At 39.7% G+C, this 22,141-nt stretch overlaps 1 pseudogene; it reads right to left on the bottom strand.

Moving 5' to 3' along the window:
• Positions 1-1,855: 1,855 nt before the first annotated feature.
• LOC115958404 lies at positions 1,856-20,544 on the bottom strand (annotated as a pseudogene).
• Between the last annotated feature and the right edge of the window lie 1,597 nt (positions 20,545-22,141).

Below are 22,141 nucleotides of genomic sequence, written 5' to 3'. Positions count from 1 at the left end.
CTGGGTTCGCACGTAAATAGGCCCAAACAATATAATTTGTAAAGCGTGGGTGTTTAAGAATTAGATTAACTTTTGTGGAATGAAAAGGTTCACCCTCACGTATATTGAAGGTTTAAAGCTGGTACAACGATCGTTTTGTTCTAGTAATCGATACAGTTCTTTTGCTTTTTACGTTCTCCTTCTTCAGTCTTTGCTTTTCTTTCTTTTCTTTTTTGTTTCGATCCCCCCCCCCCTTTTGCATGTTCTTCTTTCAGTTTATATACCGCCCTCTGTGTTCCATCCTCACCACACACGTGTAGGTCGGGTTCGGGGGATTTTTTTCTGTCCCATCTAGCACCTTTTGGAACTTCCTATGGGCAGCTGTAAGGCTGCCTCCTTACTGTTCAGGTATCACCTCCACATTAATGTGGCCAGAGAGTTGATTGAGAGATAATTAATGCGGAGGCAGCTGTAGTTATAGATATTTGTTTGCCTTTTCTTTCTTACCCTTGGTCTGTTATCCCATCTTTAGTGGTGACGTAATTCCGAGGTCCGGTTGTAATAAGACCGTGTCCTGATCGTCCTCGGACACATACTGCCGAGGAGTATGGCGTCCTCGGACAAACACGGAACTCTACTTTCGTGATATTGACCATCACCCTCCCTCGGTTATGACCTGACCTGGCCTCCTCGGACGGATGTGCATCCTTGGATGGGCTGCAAGCCCAACGATCCTGACCTTAATGGGCCTGTTGATTGGCTGGCCCCCACAATATATATATATAAAATGTAATATAATAAAAATATTTAAATTACATAATTATAATATTGTTTATATAAATGGAGAATAATGTTATTAATTTTTTTTAAAATATACTATAATCGGTTGACTAATTTGAATATATCCAAGAATATACAAAAAAAATGTACACTCTCATTTCACGGAACACATGTGACATGTCATATTAAATTTAAATTATTATACAAGTTTAGAATCATTACATTCTTTTTTCTTTCCAATATAAGTATAATGTCTATATTATTGAAACTTGAATTTTAAGGTAGACTTGTGAATATTTATAATTTTTTTTTAGGGCCAACATCTCTACTTTTTAATGCCTATATTGTTTGTATTTTTTAGTCCAAAACTAAAGAGTTTGGCTCAAATAGAATAAAATTTCATACTTTTCAACCCAAAATTTAAAGAGAAAAAAATTGAAAATTTGAACCCAAAATTGAAAAGGCCAATTACCCCAAAAAAAAAAAAAAAAAAATCAATTTAGGCCCAATTAGTCCAAAATAAACTGAATGGACCAAAGTGGATTAAAATGGGCTGAATTAGACCAAAGTAGACGAAATTGGACGAAGTAGACCGAATTGGGCCGAATGGATCAAAGTGGACTGAAATAAACCGAATGGACTGAAAGCTATATTGATGTGATTTAAGTGTTTAACATGAGTGTAGTAATAATAAATGTTATGCTTCAGTTTTTAGATATTATATAGATAGATATAGATTATAGATATGTTCATATGAATCATGGATTATATAAAAAAATATGTAATATAAAAAGTATTTAGCTAATATCAATGAAAGTAATAACGAAATAGATTGAGGACAAATGTCCTTAAGTCATATTAAAAAAAAGTACTTTAACAGAATATGTGCATGCTTAGATCAAGGGATGGTGATATGTAACATTGATATGCAAAATTATACCTCTAGATGTTATGCCTATAAATATGAGATTTTACTTTTATATAGTTCTGAATTATTACATCAAAATCATCAATATATAAATGTATGCTCTGTTCTAATCAGAACATGACACACTTACAGCCAAATAGCCCTTATTTCATATAAGAACTGAGAAGATTAATACAATAATGTAAAACCGATACAGGCAAATAGAGCTAATACAATTGATTTGGCTGCTACGGAGCTTGGCAGCTTACCCTTGTCCTTCCTCAGGAAAAGGGCTTGGTACAAAGGCAAATTGATGAGAACCAGTATCCCACATAGAACAAATTGCAAACTCATTGTCTCATAAACTCTCATGATGCCTTTACCCATCAATGCTTCTATCAACACCTCAACAAAGCATACCAAGTTGATCAATGCAAGTGTTGATAATATTGTGAACATTGGAGTGGAGGTTCCAAACTCCATTATTTCTTTCTCATATCGTTGGGACATCAGCTATTTTGGTTGAGATTACAAATCCTGACTCAGCAAATCCTAGTAATTTTAAAATGGTGTCTATAAAGGCAAAGAGATAGGAACTTGTTCTCTTGTAAAGCCACATCCTTTGGCTATTCCACCAACCTAGGATTGTACCACCACACCACAGAAACTCGGCTAAGCCACAAATGTGCTTAGCAGTTATCACATATGCAAATGGTATGAACCATGGGCTTGAGTTCTGAATTGAAAACATAAAACTTGATCACGTACATTCAAAAAAATAAAAATAAGAACCATGAATAATCTTAAAAAAAAAAAACAATTTCATTCATCTCCAAAAGATAAATATGCAATTTGTACACATTGAATTTGACCTAGATGATGTGTAGGCTGATCCTTGATGTACCACAATGCCCCTACTGTATTTAATTTTGATTTAATACTAGACTTTCACATGTGTTACAACTGACAAATTTTAAAATTTTCTTTTTTACATCGTTGAAAACCATGTTAAATAAGAGAAATTATACTAAACTATATCCTAAATTACACTTTCTACTTTAAACTTTCGGAATGCATAGTTAGCATCCTAAACTATAACCCGTGTTACGCTTAGCAACCTGCCGTTAATTATGTTGTTATCTTGGATGGAAAACCCAATCACATTCACATGTGACTCTTGCTTTAGTGGCACAAAGTCAAAAGATCCAAATGAGTCACGTGATTCGCATGTGATTGGGTTTTCCATCCAAAATAAGAGTACAATTGATGTCGGAGTGCAAAGTGTAACAAGAGTTATACTTTAGGGTGTTAATTGTGCATTCTGAAAGTTTAGGGTGCAAAATATAAGAAAAAAATAGAGCGTTTATTTTGTCACTTCCTTGTTAAGTAAGAAGTTAGTTTTTCCTTTCCTTTCATTTTTGTTTTTATTCCTTTTAGGAGACAAACCTTGACAACACCAAAATGTAGAAAATTTATATATAAATATATATATATATATATATATATATTTGATAAGAAGGTAGAAAAATTATATTACAAAAACAAAAATCCTTCAAACTGATAACTGAGAACAAAACTATGGCTTAGCATATCATTAATACATTCATCTACATTTTTTTTCCCTCGTGTTCTTTTGTAAAATGTTATTTCCAATTATATGCTTCTATATTGTATTCTTTAGAAACATATGGAACAAAGGAAAAGTTGAATTTGTAGCCTATAGTTTCCAACAGTAATGTAAAGCAAACAAACAAATATAAATACATTGTGACAAATATATACGAAGCAAGGATTCAAACCTGTGGAAATGAGGGAATGCCTCTGAGGAGATAAAGTGATGGGATAACAGAGTAATATAGTGTTGCCAAGGAATTAGGAGCCCAAAGGCAATAGGCAGAATATCCCATCTGAAGGACCAAACTAATCTTTCCATATGCATACCATGCAGGACTATACCTAGAAAAAAAAATCTGGAGATCGCCTTCAGACCATCTCTTATGCTGCACAAGTATATCAGGGAGTGTGTTTGGAGCTACTCCTAAGAAAGCTTTCCTTAATGGGTTGAAGTAAACTGATTTCCATCCCCGACATTGGATTGATAACCCTGTTATCACGTCTTCTACCGGACACCCATATAGCAATCCCATCTGCAATCAAACATTGATATATGAAAATTAAGAATGTGTTTGTGTTTGGTCTATTTGGATGCAGCTTTTGCTGAAAGTTGGTTCTGAGTATAATTGTACCTAGAAAAAGTGAGAATTTAAAAAGTTCTACGTAAGCAAATAAGCTAAAATTCAAAAGAAAAAGTTATTGGTAAATGCACACGTGTGTGTGAGAGAGAGGGAGAGAGAGAGACCTCTTTTCCCCATTGAGTGTTTTTGTCATAGGTAGAGTTTGCAAGACCCTTTAATTTTTCTTCGAATTCAAGAACACTTTCTTCTCTCTTTATATCTTTCACACTTTTCCAGTCACCCTTATATTCCTTACTGAATTTCCTCCCACATAGAATGTCTCTTCTGTGAAAGCATCCAGTTCCAATATATAGAGGGCCTCCAGAACCGTCCAAACCATGGAATTCCAACTTCATCACCAAGCAATTGAATCTAACTAGATTAGAAAATTTAATTGATATAGTACCAAATTTTACTAATAAAGAAATCAAATAAACTCATATGGTAAAAAAATAATTCTTTGATTCTATAAATCTTTACTCACCTCAGAGCTTACTCTCAAAAAAGCATCATATAAATCATTCCTAGTAACATTCTTGAAATTCTGTGGAAACTGCACAAAAGCAACCTCGTGGTCCTTCTCTTCATCCATGAAAAAGCATAATGCATCTCGTACAGAATGTGAATTGTTTGAGTACATATCACAGTCCACATTAAGAATGATTGGCGCATTGCTAATCTCTGATGACACTCTTATCTGCACAATGAAACATTAGAGGAAAAATAAATCAATGATACCTTAAAGTTTACCCCAATTTAAGTTGATGACTGTATATTCAAGAGAAAGATAACACACACTCTAGTTTTGTGCCAAACTTGGGAATACTTTCACAAAAAAAAAAAAAAAAAAAAGATTACAGAATTAAAAACATTGTCAGTATTACAGTTATATTAGCCCGCCCATTGCGCTATTATTATTATTATCATTATGCTTGTTGTACTATTCTTATTAGTCATAGGATTAGCACTGCTATTCCTAGTAGGTGTAGAATTCTGTCCCTATGCTTATATAACTAAATTGTATGGTTATAACTTAAATAACCAACTTATTTTCCCTGAGAAAATAACTAAATATACTTTCAAAAAATGCGTGTCATTTTGTCTGCAAGAATACACATTACCAATGCATTCATAGCTCCAGCTTTGAAGTTGTGGTGATGCTGGGGTCTCTTCTCTCTAGCCAAATAAACCAGAGTTGGCAACACAAACCCATCTTTATCTGTGACATTGGTGTCTCTCCCATCAATTATTATCTGAAAAAGAAGTTGAAAATGAAAATACTCAGAACAAAAATGATTTGCTTGAAAGTGCTTATAATCCATAGGCGTACATTGTACTTGATTTGCATGCTCTATGAAAATAGATAAGTTTTGGTTTGGCAAAGCTAGAAAACAAAATGTGTCCAAATTTTTTAATTAAGCTGACCAAAGAAAAAATAATATTACAATATGTTCTTTATGAATGAATATGTGATAGTGCTGACATACCTGAAGAATTGTGGCATGGTCTCGTTGAGAAGAATATGAATCCCATTGAGAAAAACCTTTGTGTTTTGAGTGTGCTTCTTCTAGGATTCGAGCTAGCTTGGTTTCATTTTCTATTCGACTTTCCATTTCTTCATATAATTTCTACAACATGAACATATGATAGAGCTGTGACTACTGCAATTTTTAAAGTAAAATCTTGATAGGTAAAATCCTTTATAATTGATTTGAACGGAAGTATTTATAAAGAAAGATTCAGATTTCAGAAATACTTTAAATGGTTTAAATAAAGTATGAAAAGTACTCCTTCATCCTATATTGTTAGGCTTGTTTAGAAAATCTAAAATTTTAAGAGAATATTATTTAATGCATTTTCTTTTATATAAAAAGGTACAAGTTTTCAAAACTACCCTATTTAATTTAACCTTTACACCTTTAGTGAAAATAAAGTAAAGGATATGTTAGAAACTGTGGGGATTGGCCCAAAATAATAGGCTGGTTGGGCCCTAGGCCCGTCCGAGGAGTCAGCGTGGCCCAAACAATCCTTATTCAGGCCCACTGGGGCAAAGAGAACATGTCCGAGGAGTAATTTTTCCTTGGATGCTGCAAATTCCGGAGTAAAGGTACATTCTAGCCACTATAGTCCATCTTCCCAATACGTAAAAAGGAAGAAAACCCGAAATATCTCAGCAAAGGCTGCCACCACCACATTAAATGCATTACAACTACTCTCCTGGCCGCATTAATGAGGAGAAGACCCCTGAACAGTGCTACCTTGGCTACCGCAACTCACAAAGAATTGAGAGGAGTGTCTGATGGGACAGGTGCTCAAGTGAGGGTTTGGATGATCAACAATTGTAAAACCCAGATGATATGAAATGGCCTATATAATATGTAAAGGTTCCCCAAGAGAGGGGACGGTGAAAAAGAAAGAGAGAATACTGTAGAGAAGCCTCACTGCATTGATCGGTATCTATTAATCAAGTTTTTAGCCTTATCATTTGGGGAGACCTTTCTACAGAGTGGCATTTTCGTTCTTATTTGTGTATTCCCTTAACCCATGCATCAAACCGTTTAAACCAACTGAAACCGAGTTCTTTAGCCCATACTCTACAAAAATTCATTATGTGGGACCTTTTAGACCAAGACTTGAGCGACAAGGATTGGGCCACCAAATTGTTCCCCTACAATTGGCGCCGTTTGTGGGAAGAACTTAAGTGTTGGCAAGTGCAACGGTTAGGCATGGCAGAATTAGGTCCACACCAGGAGAAGCCCCACCAAGCTGACCCTCAACTGATGGAACCTGTTAGCTCTCAACGGCAAAATAATCCTCCCAACCCGGGAACAAATCTAGGCAACAAAAGGAATCATGAGGGAAGCGTATATACTGCCCAGACGAGCCAAAGTCATACCCAAATAGGTAGTCACGTATCTCAAAGGCGAAATAACCATCAGGCCATGCAGCAAGAGATAGATGACCTGAAAAGAAAGTTACGACGTGCGCAGCGAAAGCGATCTCCCTCCTGCTCAGATGCATCCTCTAACGAGGAGGAGGTGAGTTATCGACAGAGGTCGAGAACACCCCCAAGTGAGACCTTTTCATATTAGGAGTCTCGCCCTGCACGAAGGTATGAGAGCCCATCTAGCAAGGGATTGGGTAATAATGCCATGAAAAAGGCATTGGATCAGATCTCTATATCACCCTTCGCGCACAGAATCGAAGGGGCTAAATTACCCCGACGTTTTAATCAACCAACGTTTGCCATCTACAACGGCCGAGCAGACCCGGTGGAGCACGTGAGCCAGTTTAACCAAAGAATGGCCATCTACTCCCAAAATGAGGCTCTGATGTGCAGAGTTTTCCCGTCCAGCTTGGGGCCAATGGCGATGAGATGGTTCAACAGCCTAAAGACAAATTCCATAGGCTCCTATAAGCAGGTCACTCAGGCTTTTTGTTCTTGCTTTATTACAAATAGTAGAGTCCCTCGACCCCTAAGTTCGTTATTATCCTTGTCCATGCGCGAGGGAGCGACCCTAAAGGCGTACTCGGATAGGTATTGGGAGATGAATAACGAGTTGGATGGAAACCACGATGATGTCGCTATCAGCAAATTCAAAAGCGGTCTTCCCACCGAGCATGGCTTAAGGAAATCTCTCACTGGTAAACCCGTTGCCAACGTTCATCAGTTGATGGATAGGATTGACAAGTACAAAAGGGTGGAAGAAGATCAGCTACAAGGAAAGGGAAAGGAGAAGATCATTCCCCCCAAAGGGAATGATTTCAGGTTGGAACAATATAACCATAACCAGTCGAGGAGAGATTTTTCGAGACAAGCTGGACAAAGCAACATGCAAACGGTTAATGCCGTGTTCAGAGAGCTAGTACAGCAAGTTTTGGAGAAAGTGAAGAACGAACCCTTCTTCAGATGGCCGGGAAAAATGGCTGGGGACCCTTCGAAACGTAACCAGAACCTGTATTGTCACTATCATCAGAACCATGGGCATACCACTAAGGATTTCAGGAGTCTATGGAATCACCTAAATCAGCTGGTCAGAGAAGGAAAGTTACGTCACTTTTTACACCCCTCAAGCGGTCATCTGGGCCAGGCAATGCAAGAGTCTCGAAAAGATGTATCATTGAGACCTCCCACGGGGATGATACACGTCATCCTCGCCGCTCCAGGAAGAACCAGGTCATTTCCTTCTAAGGTGCTGTCTGTGGCTCAGCTCTCCGCCGAGGATAGGGAAAGAGAATTTAAAAGGTCTAAAAAGGGAAGTTCTTTAATATTGGGATTCTCGGATGAAGATAAGAAGGGAACTATCCAACTTCACGACGATGCCTTAGTGGTTACGCTGAGAATCGGAGGTTTCGATGTGAGGAGGGTACTGGTAGATCCGGGCAGCGCAGTAGAGGTAATGTACCCTGATCTATACAAGGGGCTGAACTTAAGGCCGGAGGATTTAACGGCTTATGACTCTCCCCTTATCAGCTTCGAAGGGAAGATTGTTGTACCAAAAGGGCAGATCAGATTACCCATACAGACCGAGTCAGAGGTGATAGAGGTGGACTTTATCGTGGTCGATGCTTACTCGCCCTACACAGCGATAGTAGCCAGGCCATGGATCCATGCCCTAGAGGCCGTATCTTCTACACTTCATTAAAAGGTAAAATACCCATCCGGAGGCCGAGTTGAAGAGATTCGTGGAGATCAGGCCATGGCTAGGCAATGTATGGTGGCCGCCATCTCATGTCAGTCCAATGCTGGGCCCTTGACTTCTGAAAACTTATAGCAATCAACCACCTCGGCAGGGCAAATCAGTGGGCTAGCCGAGGAGATAAGGTGTGAAAATCTGGAAAAGTTTACCGTTGAAAACGATCCAGAGGAATTTTTCCAGGTCGGCTCAGAGTTACCTCCTCAAGAAAAAGAGGAACTGGTTGGATTTCTGAGGAAAAAAGTTGACGTATTCGCATGGGACACGTACGATGCCTCGGGGGTTGACCCTAGTCTCATTTTTCACCACTTGAATGTTAACCCATCTCCCATTCTAAAGAAGCAACCACCCCGACGTCCTTCGAAAGAACATGCCAGTGCCGTTAGAGACGAAGTGACGAAACTGAAGAAGGCAGGGGCTATCAAAGAAGTTTTTTACCTCGAATGGCTGGCAAATACGGTGGTGGTAAGGAAGAAAACGGGGAAGTGACGAGTCTGTGTGGACTTCACAGACTTGAACAAGGCATGCCCGAAAGACCCGTTCCCATTACCTAGAATAGACCGACTGGTAGATGCAACTGTAGGCTACCCTCGAATGAGCTTTCTGGACGCCTTCCAGGGCTATCATCAGATACCACTGGCATTAAAGGATTAGGAGAAAACGACGTTCATGACACCCGTCAGAAACTACCACTATAAGGTGATACCTTTCGGACTAAAGAATGCAGGGTCAACCTACCAAAGGATGATGACCAGAATGTTCGAACCTCAGCTAGGTAAGGTTATTGAATTCTACATAGACGATATGGTGGTAAAAAGCAAGGTAGTATCCGAGCACATGAAAGACCTGGAGATCATCTTTGGCATCTTAAGGGAGCATATGTTGCGGCTCAATGCTTCCAAGTGTTCATTTGGGGTCGGATCTGGGAAATTCCTAGGTTATATGGTAACTCACAGAGGAATAGAGGTAAGCCCAGATCAAATCAAGGCGATTAATAGCCTACAGACTTCTCGGAATCCGAAAGAAGTGCAGAAACTCACTGGCATGATCGCAGCGTTGAACCGGTTCATATCACGATTTGCAGACCGATGCCGACCTTTCTACCTCTTAATAAATAAGTGGAAAGGGTTTGAGTGGTTGGAGGATTGTGTCCTGGCCTTCTAGCAACTCAAAGAATACTTGTCGCGACCACCCATCATGTCTAGTCTTGAGGCAGACAAGGTACTGTTCGCATACATAGCAGTAGCCCCTCATGTTGTAAGCTTGGTACTGATACGGGATGATAATGGAATACAACGACCAGTGTACTACATAAGTACATCATTACATGAGGCTGAAGTGCGCTACTTACCCTTGGAGAGAGCAATTCTGGCAGTGGTGCATGTCACGTGAAAACTCCTTCATTACTTTCAGGCACACACGGTCATTGTTCTAACCTAGCTTCCCCTTTGATCGGTTCTACGAAGCGCCGATTACACGGGAAGAATCGCCATGTGGAGCGCGCTCTTGGGTGCTTTTGACATTAAATACATGCCTAGGTCCTCTGTAAAGGGTCAAGTCCTCGAGGATCTAGTCGCAGAATTCGTTGAGCCTTCTGTGGAAACAATAACACCAAAGGAAAACATGGATGGAAAATCGGTTGGCACAATCTCGGCTCAAGAAACCTCGCGTTGGAAGGTCTATGTGGACGGCGCGGCAAACCAAAAAGGATCTGGGATCGGGCTAGTTCTGATATCGCCCGAAAGTATTACCATTGAAAAATCAATAAGACTGGGGTTCTCAGCTACGAACAACGAAGCCGAGTACGAGGCCTTGATTCAAGGAATGATGATGGTTCAAAAATTGGGTGGAAAGGCAGTGGAAGCGTTCTCGGACTCCAAATTGATCGTTGGCCAAGTGATGGGTGAGTTAGAAGTTAGAGATGCTAGAATGCAAGAGTATCTTGGTCGAGTCAAACGCCTGCAGTCAGACTTTGAATCCTTTAACCTGACGCATGTTTCTAGAAGTGGGAACACACATACGGATTCCCTGGCCACTCTTGCCACATCCTCTGCACATGATCTGCCACGAATGATCCTTGTTGAGGATTTATGCCAGACAAGTTCAACCGGAAGAGGCACAGCCCGGATCCATCAGATTAGAAAGAATCCCAGCTGGATGGATCTTATAATGAACTTCCTCAAAGACGATACGTTACCAGAAGGAAAACTAGAGGCCGAGAAGATACGGAGGAATGCTCCTCTGTTCTGGTTGTCAGAGGACCGCAAGCTATACCGGCGTTCCTATTCTGGCCCATACCTATTATGTATACACCCAGAGGAATCCGAGTCCTTGCTTGAAGAACTACATGAGGAGATTTGTGGAAGTCACACAGGAGGAAGATCACTGGCGCATAGGGCACTCACCCAAGGGTACTGGTGGCCGAACATGCAGAGAGAGGCCCAAGAATATGCAAAGAAGTGTGATCAATGCCAGAGATTTGCCCCAAATATCCACCAACCGGGGGGAGTCCTTTACCCCCTCTCCAGCCCCTGGCCGTTTGCTCAATGGGGTCTTGATATTGTCAGCCCTTTTCCTAAAGCAGTAGGGAATAAGTGGTACATAATAGTCGGCACCGATTATTTCACCAAATGGGTAGAGGCTGAACCTTTAGCCAACATCAGGGACGTGGATGCCAAGAAATTTATTTGGAAAAACATTATTACATGTTTCGGAATTCCTCACACCCTCATCTCGGATAACGGTCTTCAGTTTGATAGCAAAAACTTCAGGGAATACTGCTGCGACTTTGGGATCCAAATCGATATTCCACTCCTGCATACCCCTAAGGGAACGGGCAAGCCGAGGCCGTGAACAAGGTCATAGTGAGCGGGTTGAAAAAGAGGTTGGATGATGCAAAGGGAAGATGGGTGGAAGAGCTCCCTCACGTTTTATGGACCTATCGAACGACGTCGCGACGGTCAACGGGCGAAACTCCTTTTTCAATGACTTATGGGGCTGACGCCGTACTCCCAATCGAGAATAGCTTCCCCACATTGAAGTCTGTCACTTTTACCCTAAAAAACAATGACGAGTTACTGGGGAGAAGTCTAGACTTAGCTGAGGAAAAAAGGGAAAAAACAATGATCCATATGGCCTGTTATCACCAGAAGCTAAAGCAGGGATATGATGTTAATGTAAAACTGCGACCTTTGAGTCCAGGCGATCTCATGATGAGGAAGATTCTCGGCAGCTCTAAGAACCCTTCCTGGGGCAAGCTGGGACCCAACTGGGAAGGATCGTATCGCATCACATTTGTGGCCGGAATAGGTGCTTATTACTTAGAAGACTTGGATGAAAAAACTGTACCTCGCCCGTGGAATGTAAATAATTTAAGAAGATATTATTATTAATGAAAACAGCTTTGCCTATGTTTTGTTCCATGATCATTGCATACCCATTGGTCCATTTCCATCTCTACAAGTTTTAAACAGAACCTAAGTCTTGCCTGACTCTTCGGACCACAGACTTAGGGGAAATTAATAACTTATGACATCTCTAAAAGTTTTAAACAGAACCTAAGTCCTGCATGACTCTTCGGACCACAGATTTAGGGGAAATTAACAACTTATGGCATCTCTACAAGTTTTAAACAGAACCAAAGTCCTGCATGACTCTTCGGACCACAAACTTAAGGGAAATTAACAACTTATGGCATCTCTACAAGTTTTAAACAGAACCTAAGTCCTGCATGGCTCCTCGGACCACAGACTTAGAGGAAATTAAGAACTTATGGCATCTCTACAAGTTTTAAACAGAACCTAAGTCTTGCCTGGCTCTTCGGACCACAGACTTAGGGGAAATTAATAACTTATGGCATCTCTACAAGTTTTAAACAGAACCTAAGTCCTGTCTGACTCCTCGGACCACAGACTTAGGGGAAATTAATAACTTATGGCATCTATCCAAGTTTTAAACAGAACTTAAGTCCTGCATTGCTCTTCGGACAGACTTAGGGGAAATTAACAACTTATGGCATCTCTACAAGTTTTAAACAGAACCTAAGTCCTGCATGGCTCCTCGGACCACAGACTTAGGGGAAATTAATAACTTATGACATCTATCCAAGTTTTAAACAGAACCTAAGTCCTACATGGCTCTTCGGACCACAGACTTAGGGGAAATTAACAACTTATGACATTTATCCAAGTTTTAAACAGAACCTAAGTCCTGCCTGGCTCTTCGGACCGCAGACTTAGGGGAAATTAACAACTTAGAACTCCTGTGCGATTTTAAGGTACGTTCGTAGTTTAGTATAATTGCATCTATTGTTCTAAGTTCGCCGCACGGCACTGCCTTTTCTCATTCATTTATATTTGTTTATATTGTTGCAAACATTAACTAGAGGAACAATATTAACTTTGAACAAGATAATGAAATTATATCAACATCAGTCATAAATACCAAAAGAGAAATGGAAAAAAGAACATTCTGTATTAATAAGCCGAGATCAATACAAAGGGAAGTCTTCATAAAAGAACAAAAAATAAGACAGCCCTCGTCCTAAAGAAAATACAGTAATAAAACCCTAGAAGCTAAGCCTCAGCAGGAGGATTCTCTTTCTGCTTTGGCTGAGGAGGAGGAACCTCTTTGGCTTGGGAATCTGCCCCAAGACCCTCGGAGACGGACTCCTTGGCAGGATCCTTGGCCTTATCAAGCAAAGGGATGGCATCAAGAATAACCAGGGCCTGCTCAGAAGCTTCAGGGGCGCCGTCAGGGATCTCTCGGATCTCAGGAGGGAAGAAGACCTTCTTGGGCAACCTCAAGGTCGAGTCTGCAGGGACCCCTGCAGCATCAAGGGCATGAGCCCATGAGATGCTGCAGTAATCCCTGCATACCTCTGGAAGCTCCTCAGAGAGCCTGGCTTCAGTCTCCTCCACCCCAAGCTGATAAGAAGCCTTCTTTTCAGCCTCGGCTACTTCCCGAACTAGCTGAGCCTCTTCTTTAGCCAGCCAGACCTCCTCCTCAGCTTTCTGTAACACGCCTTGAGATCCAACACTGTTTGCCTTTCAGTGGCTAGGCTGGTCTCGGTCACGAACAATTTCTGGAGCTAGTCCTTGGCTTGGGTTTCAGCGTTCTTTAGTCCGGCCAGGGCGCTCTTGCGGGCTTTCTCTGCCTCTTTGAACTTCTCTGAGAGTTCAAAATTCTCCTGCTTGAGGGACCCTATAGATTTCTCCACCTCAGCACGAGACTGAGCCTCAGCTTTAGCCAAATTGCGGTTGTTGCGGTAGTACTCCTCGGCCACAAACACCTGTTAAGTAATCTGCCCACAAAACAACAAAACGATATCTTAGAATGCGACAAGGTCTAATGATTTTATGAAAGGTTAGAAGAGTTACTTTACCATTGCGAGGTCCTTCTTGAGGGATATAAAGAGCTCAGGCTGAGAGAATCGCCTGTAGACCTCCATGTCTAGGTGAAGGAGCACTGGCTGCTCTAAGGCCTCAGCTATATATTCTGTTCGGCCCCTATTGTATTCTTGGACCGAGGCAGTGTAGGGAATGGCGACCCCGTCTACCTCGAGTTTCGGGCTCCAAGTGCGTGGATTAACGTGCACTTCGGCCCGGTTCTCTTCCTCCCGGCTTTCTACGGAGGAAGCCATTTTATTCTTCTGTCCTTGGGTGGTTTTTTGCTGCTTGCTCGGGCGGGGGGACCACCTCGCCTTCCTTAGGGGTTTCAACTGGCCTTTTCTTCTTTAGGTCCGGGTTAACCTTAAGGCCGAGATCAGAAGGGAGCTGAGGGGCAACTGGAGGAAGAAGAGGGGTCTACGACTGAGTTGGCGCTTTTGATGATTGACCTTTGCCTTGGGTGGCCATCAACTCTCGAAGGCTTTTTCCTTTGTTGGAAGCCATGTTATCTATCTCGTCGTCTGAGGAGTCTTCCGAGCAGGTTATAATAATTGGGGCGCCGACCACAGAATTTCGATCCTGCTCTCCCTCAGGGTCTGAAAGCTCAATCAAAGGAGCTTTGGGAATCTCCTCTTCAAAATAGAACTCGTCTATCTCCTCCTCAAGAGAAAGACGAGATGATTCAATCTCTCCTTCAACTTGCACAGCAACTTCAAGGTTGTCTAGTGGAGGCAATTGAGCAACTGGTGGAGGATTCCGAATGCCAGGTAACACGATTGGCTTGAGATCTTGTCGGGCCAAAAACTTGGGCTTGGACACGTCAATCCTAGCTAACCTCGGACTACCAGCTCTTATGGCGTGGCCAATGTCTTGGAAAGCTTGGGATAAGGGTTGGTAGCCCAAAACCAGATGAACTGCACGTAGTTGCCCGTCGTCGTTCACATAGATTTCTGACCTTAAAAGATAGTTCAAGGCCGGAGCGTTCACGTGGCTCAGCCGAGGAGCAACTTGAGCTCTATCTACAAAATAGCCGAGGAGGAGATTATTGTTAGGTTATAAAATTTTTTGATTCTTAAGCAAAAAAAAAAAAAAAAAGGGGGGGGGGGGGAAATGAATCTAAAGAGCTAAGCCCTCTCCCTAAAGGATTGGCCCTAGAGGCGCTGCACCTGGAATTCCTGCTCGAGTTGGACAATGAAAACCATCGCTCCACTCTCCTGAGGCAATGAGGAAATCATCCTTCATAGTCTTATTGGATATGGGGAGGCAAGAGATTAGCCTAACGACCTCGGATCGAGATTTAAGATAATAACCCCCCTTCTCGACGTAGTGGCACTCATACAGAGGAACCACATCGCGCCAGGTAAAGTCTAGACCCATCCGCTCGTTCAGGGCATCTATGCTGCCTAATATCTTGAACATGTTTGGAGCGCACTAATGCGGTGTCAACCTATGGTGGAACAAGTAGTCCCGGGTAATCGTACGCATGGGAAGTGTCATTCCTCCTTCTATAAAAGTAATCATGGGAATGACAACTTGACCCACGTCTCTATTTGTTAATATTCCTTCTGGGGGACAGTACTACAGAACCACACCCGGTGGGATATGATATTTTGCCCTAAAAGCCTCCATGGTAGCCGGGGTATCTACTAGATCCTTGAATCTACCCATCTAAGCTAAACTGGAGGGACGGAAAGAAAACCGAGATGAAAATTGAGAGCCGAGAAGAAATTTGAAGCAACGAAGAAAGCAGAACTTACGGGTGTCCTCACAAACAATCACCAAGACGCTTGGAAATCTTTTCGAGGAAGGGTGCTTCACAGAAACGGCTACAGAAATGTGAAGGTCGGAAATGTTCGTGAATCTCTGGGCGCTGGAGTTCTTTGGAGTTCTCTGGACTTCTTATGTGCTAGTAAAAAAGAAAAACGAGTCTTTTTAGGGCTTTACATAGCCAGGGGGAAAAAGGAAATCACTCCCGCTCAAGAATTCTGGAAAGAATGTCAGCTGTTGGATCCGCACCTCGCCGTTGGATAAGGGAGACATGAAGCCGCCTGGAATAAATAGTTGCGCTTCGTAAATTGTAGCGTGTCAAAAGTAACTGCCCCCACACGTGTGAATCAGGAGCTAATTAATTACATTCTTTGTAATATCAAAACCCCGATTTTCTCCTCGAAAGGAGATCAAAAATCGGAGTTTTGAGGGGCTATTGTGGGGACTGGCCCAAAATAATAGGCTGGCTAGACCCTAGGCCCGTCCGAGGATGCAGCCTGTCCGAGGAGTCAGCGTGGTCCAAGCAATCCTTATTCAGGCCCACTAGGGCAAAGAGAACATGTCCGAGGAGTAATTTCTTCTCAGATGCTGCAAATTCCGGAGCAAAGGTACATCCTAGCCACTATAGTCCATCTTCCCAATACGTAAAAAGGAAGGAAACCCGAAATATCTCAGCAAAGGCTGCCACCACCACATTAAATGCATTACAACTACTCTCCTGGCCGCATTAATGAGGAGAAGACCCCTGAACAGTGCTACCTTGGCTACCGCAACTCACAAAGAATTGAGAGGGGTATCTGATGGGACAGGTGCTCAAGTAGGGGTTTGGATGATCAACAAGTGTAAAGCTCAGATGATATGAGGGCCTATATAATATGTAAAGGTCCCCCAAGAGAGGGGACGGTGAAAAAGAAAGAGAGAATACTGTAGAGAAGCCTCACTGCATTGATCGGTATCTATTAATCAAGCTTTTAGCCTTATCATTTGGGGAGACCTTTCTACAGAGTGGCATTTTTGTTCTTGTTTGTGTATTCCCTTAACCCATGCATCAAACCGTTTAAACAAACTAAAACCGAGTTCTTTAGCCCATACTCTACAAAAATTCATTGTGTGGGACCTTTTGGACCAAGACTTGAGTGACAGGGATTGGGCCACCAAATTGTTCCCCTACAGAAACATTACTTATTTACTTTCTAAGGAGGATTTCACTTCAGAACATTCCAAAATAGAATAGAGGACTAACAATTTGGGACAAAGGAAGTATGTATATTCTTCTGATGAAATGATATTCAGGAATGGATTTAAATTTCAAATTTTTATAAAAAGAGGATATAAAATCATTAGGCTTCATATATTATTTCAACTTCATATCACAAGTATTAGAGCAAAATCATCAAAACACAAACTCATCATATTTTGTTAAAATTCATATATAGGAATTTATGATAAATTTTTTTTTTAATTCCTTGATTTTAAATCCTCACATCCAAATACCATCTTCCTAAAAAAATAATAAATAATATATAACCATCAATTTCAAGAGATGTGAGATAAGTCCACGCTTTAGAGCGCTCTGTATTGAAAAGGCTTTTAAAGAGCTTAATTTAGGGTTAGTAGGAAAATTTTGAGCAGAGCTTTTAAAGGGCTGTTAAAGAGCTTTGAGATCAGTTTGGACAAAATGGGTTTATTTTTTAAATTATTACCCAATATTCAATTTAGCCTTTTCATGAATACTATGAAGTGCCAGAAAATAAAATAATAATCCATGAAAATAAGTATTTATAATATAAAATTGAAACACTTTTGTAAGGCTCTCCTTTTTTTTTTTTTGTTGGGGGGGGGGGGCGCTTCTCTCACATTTAAAAGATCTAAATCCATTTGGTCACCAATATAATGTAAAAACTTTAAAGCACTTTATAATTATAGTTTGTTAAACACTAATAACTTTTTAATAAAGAATTCTTATTGCTCAAACTCTACTAAAATTTTACTGTTCAAACTTAACAATGTACTTTCTACAACAATTCCAAGCCACGCTTAATCAACTTCATCGCTATACCGTATGAATGACTCTATTTCTATTATAATAAAAATATTTGTTATTTGTTATTTATTTATAAATCCTTAGTTTTGTTAAGTATAGTAGCAAACAACATCCTTCTTCCAAGTATCCCAAACAACATTAGGGAAGGAAGAGTTATTACAACATAAATTACAATTGACCGAAATATTATAATAAGAACAGTTGCCATTATAATAATACCAGTCAACTCTTTGCACATAATCAGCCTGTTCACAATGGGTAACGGATGACTTTATATATTGCTACTATAATAAAATAGTTGCCATTATAATATTGTAAGAAGCAAAACAATAGTTACCATGTTTTCTACCAAAACAATATTATATCAACTCTTTGAATGTGTCACAACTCAGAACTCTTTGAGTGCGTGTAGAGTCCCACCGTCCTTCATTTTAGAATAAAAATATTAATTCTTTTTCACTAAAGGAGTTTAATTTTACCTTGATAAGCACCAACTCTTTGGACTGATTAGCGTCAAGTGGGTCATCACTTGAGTTGAAATATGCTGCTGGTGACCTTGGCTCCACCTTGAATTTCTTGCAAAATGGTAGCCAATGCTTAGCAAAGCGAGAGGCCTCCCTGAGAGCATAGTAGGTAATATCTGACCCACCATCATCTGAAAGATACACGCTTAGCTTCTCTGGTGGATAGTCATATGCCATTACTGATAGAACGGTATTGATCACCATCACTGGTGGCTCAATGACAGGGTCCGCTGTGCACACAAATATGTCCACCTTGGGCAAGTCCTTTTCATGCCTGTTATGTAAATTATCATAATAATAATATTTTTGAGATCAATAAATTTAGTGACACAAAATTTTAACATTTTTTTTTTCAATGTGATACTTGCAGTGAGATCGTGTGAAAATTAGCATCACTCAGAGCTTGACATATCAACAATTTGTGAAATAATTTATGAAAAATGGTGTATCCTTAGTATTGCTTTTCTGAATTCTGAGATTAATGGATTTGGTCAACTATTTTAAATAAATAAATAAATAAAAGTTATTGGATACAATTTGATATTATAAAATAAAGAAATGAACTTTAGGATAAGATGCCAACTTAAAAGGTTTACAGCATCTTTTATTTCCAGCTTTTGGTTAAGAAAGTTTCAATCTTTTAGGTCCTCTTTAAATTTTTTTCTTTCAGCATAAATTTCACTTTTTTCTAGTTAACTTTTACTAAATTTAGATATGAAATCACTTAGTACAATAGTTGGATGGTACTCCTGTTGAGTGCAGGCTTGATTCACTGAAGATGTAGTCCACTTAGCTTTTGCTGTAAAAATATAAAAATACAAATAATGGATTTCAGGGATAGATGATTGGCACTTTTAATAGTTACAAAGTTTTTAACTTCTCCTGTTTTTTGGGTAGTTCTCACTATAAATATAGCACTACCAATAGAAGATCTTATATATATATATAGCACTACCATCAAAACTGTTTTTCCACTCCCAAAAAAAACTGTTTCTATGCATAGTTCATTAATTCTCACTTGTCACGGTAAACGAGTGATGGCAAATACAGATATAGAGGTGAACATGGAATTCTAACCCTGTTTTGCTTCCTTATAGGCCAATCCACCGGTCGGACCGGAGTGGTTGATCGGATCGGGCGGGTTGGAGCTTCCATGGATGTCAGGCAGATCAGTCGGGGTTGATTATTTGGAAAACGACAAGAATCCAGAGAAGAAAAGATGAAAAACGACAAAAATCTGGTCAGATCTCACCAGATCCAGCGAGATCTCGGCCATTTTTGGCAAGAACTTGGCTAGATCTAGTGAAATCTCACTAGATCTAGCCTAAATCTTCCGGAAAAAATCCCAAAATATGCCAAATATACACCTTCTCACCGGAAAAATAGATGGGTCAGTCGGATTGGGTTTCTCGGATTTGAGAGGAGGAGATCCGATATTCGGCCCGTTGATCTTGGATTTTGGAGAATAAAATCCATTGCTAATCGCTGGAGCAGTCAATTCGGTCGATGGCGGGTTGGGTTTGGTCGGTGACAGTGGGTGGGTTGATTCCAGTGGGTCCTTGGACAGCCATACTTCCTTATAAATGTATAACGTTTTCAATAAAGGACCCTTTAGTTATTTACCTTTAATAGCTATTAAAGAAAAGTTATTGCTTGATCACAACCTTATTATTAAAGAAAGTACAACGAAAATACTTACTGCTTGTAAACCTTACACTAAAGTATATTTAATTTCCGGTAACTCTACTCTACTCTCTCTCCCTCCTCCTCAATCCAAACAAGCCATTAAAGTAAGCAAGAATTTCACGAAATGCATAGGGACATATGAAATAAGTTCATCCTCAACTAACAAATACATAAAATGAACTTTTTAAGTACAAATATAAATTTATATCACATGCTGACGTGCATATTCATTGGTGAGATGGAGAGAGAGGAGAGGGACAAACAAACCTCTGAGAGAGCCTATCCTTGAAGGTGCACCTATAGATTGGGTTCCACCGGTGTGCTTGAGTAAGCAACCAATAAAGACCGAACCAGAGCTCAGCACCAAGCAAACCAATCCAACCCCATCTCCCATCTTCACCTTTTCTTGGTATATGACTCACTCTATGAATCCAAATCAAGCATATGCCCACAAACACAGAGACCACAAGGAGCATATATAGGACTTTACCCTTAGCTCTCCTTGTCTCAAACAATGGAAGATACTCATCACTTCCCATCTCTGCCCCCTGTCTCTCTTTAGTTACTATTGTCTGTGGTATTTAAAAAGGTTCAATGCAAGTAAATTTATCATTATTAACATATTATGCCTGTTACTTGTTCAACAATTAATGATGTCTACAGCAATAATATAATACTAACCATATATGGCAGCCCCATGCATAGTATATTGGGCTCCAATGTGAACAATGAATTTTCTAAATTGTGGATATTTTTAGCCAGGGGAACCAGGGATCTAGTCCAACATTTAGGTGAGAATTCCTTGCCAATTGATTGTAATTAATGGAGCCAAGTCGATATTAATTTTTGTTTTTTTGGTTAACAAATAGGGGAGGGGAATTTGAAATTGATTCTACTCATGGAAAGAATCAAGCAATACCATAGAACTACAAGCAGGGATGGTACCACTTGAGGAGGAAGTAGGGTCATGGCCCCCCTCAAATCTAATTTTCTATAATATTTGGGAGTTTATGTTCAAAAATTTTATACCTACCCTCCAAAAATTGAAATCCCCCCATCCAAATTTGAAAGTTGGCTTTAGAACCCAAAAATACAATGGCTACTTGGCCCATTTCTGCGGTCAGTGGTCTCATCCCAAAAAAAATTGTTAAATTTCTTTTACTTACAAAACAAAAAAAAACAAATCTTATACTTGAGTGTGTTTAACTATTCCAATATCAAATGTTTGACTTTTTTATATTCAAATGACTGTGTCTGTGGCTAAGACAGCAATGTGTTTGGCTTTTTATTTTTTATAATGCATATGACTTTTGACTCTCAGTTATAAGAATTAAATCGTCGGTTTGGTGAGTGCGATGAGGATCTAGAGTTCTTAGTTTAACTTCATCCTACCAACTTGTTTGTAGAGTGGTTGTACTTATACTTACTATTCCAATTTTTACTACAACTACGACATGAGTACTTTCAACCATGGATATTGTCAAAACTAGGCCTTGCAACAAGTGGAAGAAGTTTTCTAACGGACTCTTTGATTTTGCACATTAATGAGAAATTGCTAGGAAGTTCAATATAAAATCAATCATATATGATTTCAGGAAAACCTTGAGTTTAGTTTTGTTAGATCATATATGATTGAGTTGAAATATATCAATTAATAGTTAGTTAGTGTCTTCTCTTTCCTTTAAAGAAAAAGTTATTGAAATAGAGCAACAAGATAATAAATGTTTGAGATGACAAAGAAGAAGTTGAACAAGAAGAAGATGTCAATGATGAAATGATTTTAGAAGATGATGATAAGATTGACTTGGACTATGGAGATGAGGTTAATTAGACAAATCGATGAATATGATTATGATGAGAAAGAAAACATTATTTTAGCTTATATATCATGTATCATCACTTTTGAGATTGACCAATTTGAATGTATAAGTTATAAATATATTTTAATTTGCTTTATTTAGTTAACTTTGTTAAATATTATTGCATAAGTGATGATGAAATTAATCATTAGTAGAATATGTTCCAAATTTATAATAAATATTCCTTTAATATCTATATATCATTAATTTTTCTATAAATTTTATAAAATGTTTGTCTACGTTATGATACATGATACAAATTACAATACAATAAACA

Source organism: Quercus lobata, chromosome 8 (assembly GCF_001633185.2).
Source record: "Quercus lobata isolate SW786 chromosome 8, ValleyOak3.0 Primary Assembly, whole genome shotgun sequence".
Classification (NCBI taxonomy): Eukaryota; Viridiplantae; Streptophyta; class Magnoliopsida; order Fagales; family Fagaceae; genus Quercus; species Quercus lobata.
The sequence above is the reverse complement of the archived record's forward strand: the minus strand, read 5'-3'. Positions and strand labels throughout refer to the sequence as shown.